This window comes from Numida meleagris, chromosome 26 (assembly GCF_002078875.1).
Source record: "Numida meleagris isolate 19003 breed g44 Domestic line chromosome 26, NumMel1.0, whole genome shotgun sequence".
NCBI classification, from domain to species: Eukaryota; Metazoa; Chordata; class Aves; order Galliformes; family Numididae; genus Numida; species Numida meleagris.
The window spans coordinates 3,163,554-3,166,524 of NC_034434.1; positions in this window are offsets into that span (position 1 = coordinate 3,163,554).

Here is a 2,971-nt window from a genome sequence, read left to right on the forward strand (position 1 = left end):
GGGAGCGGGAGGGGATGGGGATGGGGATGGGGATGGGGATGGGGATGCTGAGACGGAGCGAGCGGGCACCGCGCCCTGAGCCCTCCCTCCCTGCACCCTTAATTAAACCATTAATTAGTCAGGCACTCCCCGATCCCCGGTGTCACAGCAGACACGGCCGGGAGGGGTGGCACAGGGACCCCCCCCCCGTGTCTGCTCTGTAGCCCGATAGCACTGGGCAGAGGGAAAACCCAACGCCATGCGCTCATAACACCCCCAGCACAGAGCCCCCGGGTTCCCAGCCCCCCACCGGGGCCACCCGGCCGCCCCCCCCCCGTGCCGTGCCCGCTCCCTGCCCCTTCCCGTGCCCACCCCAGGGCCAGGCCTCCCCTCTGCCCGCCCTTGACCCGTCCTGGAGAAGTCCCCGCGTCCCCGCAGCCATCACGAAGGCGTTCTGCCCCGGGGGGGGGCCGCTTCCCTTGGCTGCTCCCCAGCTCAGCTCTGGTCAATACTTTCCATTCCCTGTGGGGCAGTGCCGCAGGAGGGTGGGGACGCCCCACACGCACCACTCCTGACCCACACGGGGGGACGAGTGACCCCAACACTGGCCTGGCTGTCCCCAGTTTGGGGTCTGGGGTCTCATCTTGGGGGGGGGGAGGGGGGAGATGGCAGAGTGAGGGATGCACACTGCCTCACCTGCCTCTAAATGCCCCAGACCACAGCCCGAGGATGGGGATGGGGGTGGGAATGGGGATGGGGGTGGGGACAGGGAAGGGGATGGCTCTGGTTCCCCTGTGGAAAGCCTCCACTATGGGGCAGGAGGAAATGGAGAGATAAGGATGTGTGGGGTGGGGGCCATGGGGACAAGTGGAGGGGACCCCCCGTCCTGGCAGTGCCACCTCTGGGGGAGGAGCTGGGGGGGGTCTCTCTGGGGTTGTGTATTGCCCATCAGACAGCTTAGCAGCCATTGGGGGCAGCTTTCACCGGGGTCACTGCCCAGTGGGGTCCCCGTGCTCACATCTCTATGCAAAGCCCCCCTCTTGCTCCTTCCCCCCCCCTCCCCACATCTTTCTGTCTCCCCACCAGCTCCTACCCCCTGGGGGGAGCGGGCTGGGGGTCGGGGTGTGCAGCAGCTGCCGGGGGGGGGCATTGCCTTGTGCTCATCCAGGGCAGAGCACAGCAGCTGCCCACCCCCCCCACCCCACACCTCACCACGAGCACCCCCGGCTGTGGGGGCACAGCTGCCCCCTCCCGGAGCAATGGGCTCCCCATTGAGAACGAGAAGGGAAAAGAGGGAAGATTCCAGAAAATATTTATAGGAGGGAAAAAATAAAGGCCGAGGGGCACGGATGGAGTCGAGGGGGGGAGGGAAGGGAGGAGGAGCGCCTCATTAACGGGGGGGGGGGGGGTGCAAAGTGGCACATGTGTCCCCTGACGTCACCATGTGCCAATTCATTCCCATTACACCATCGCCAGCGAGGATAAATCCACAGCCCCCCCCCCCCATCGTGGGATCAGCCCCACGGAGCGGCCGTGTCAGCGCCGTGGGGTCAGAGCGGGGTGAGGGAGCTCGGCCTCAGGGACGTGGCTCCGTCCCCAGCGTGTCCCGTCCTTGAGTCCCCCCCCCATGGTAAAGTGACACCGGGTGGGAGCTGCCCTCCCAGGGAGACACAGCGGGGAGACGGTGTCAGCGGTGTCCCTGCACCGGGGGGGACGCGCTCGGGGTCAGGAAGGAGAGCAGGGCTGGGAGCCATCCTGGCTGTCACCTGCGATGGCCGCGGACAGGGGACACTCGGGGTGTCCTCAGCCCGAGGTCCCCCCTGCTGTGCCCTGTCCCTGCACTGAGCGGGGTGGGGTGGGAGGATTTGGGTCCCAACCTCCCCGTGAGCTGAGGGTGGGAGACCTGGGACCCCCTGGGGATAAATCCCCCCTTCCACCGTTGCACCTCAGTTTCCCCTGCGCTGGACAGGGCAGCTGTCCCCATGTCCCACTGTCCCCATGTCCTTCTGTCCCCACGTCCTGCTATCCCCATGCCATGCTGTCCCCGTGTCCCACTGCCCTGTGCCCCGCTGTCTCCATGTCCCACTGTCCCCATGCCGTGCTCTCCCCATGTCCTGCTGTCCCCAAGCCATATTGCCCCCATGTCCCCACGTCCTGCTGCCCGCACATCCTGCTATCCCCATGCCGTGCTGTCCATATGTCCTGCTCTCCCCATGTCCCACTGTCCCCACGTCCTGCTGTCCCCATGCCCCCCCCCCCGGGGCAGACCCCGGCTCACGCTGCTGCTCGGGCCGTGCTGCTGGGTTCGCTTTTCCGCCAGGAATTTGCTCGCTGGGGACCGAGGGGAAACTCGGGGGTTATTTTTTCAGTCAATCTCATTGTTCCTCTTTTCATTATTAAAACGAATGCAAAAGGCACCGGGCACCCGCGGGGGCTAAATTTGGCCGTAGGGAAAAACAAAAATACTCCCCCCACCCCGCAGGGATTTGCATCTCGCTGCTGCTCGAAGGCAGCGCGGCGCTGAGGGCTCCATGCAGCCGCAGCGAGGTGAGGCCGGGATGGCCAGCAGCCGGTGCTGGGACCCCAGGACCAGGCCCTGGGGGGCAGAGCAGCGATGCTTGACCCCCCCTCAGATCCCGGTCTCCCCCTGGTGCTGGCTCGCCCCATACCCAGCCCCTGCTCCTGCTTTGGGGCTGGCACTGGTGCCATTCCTGCACCCCGGAGCAGCACTGTGTCCTATGAGTCCCACCAGATGGGGAAACTGAGGCATGGGCAGGGGTGTGTGTGTGTGTGTGTGTGTGTGTGTGTGTGTGTGTTCCCTCCCATGGGGATGACACATGGCTGGGGGTCTCGGCTGGGGGTCTCGGCTGGGGGTCTCGGCCCCACCATGGCACATCCTGGTCATGGTTATGTGCCCCTTCTATCAGCCACCTCTGTGCCCTGAAATTGGAGGGGGGGGGGGGATGGGGGGCACGTGTCACCCCATGGGGAC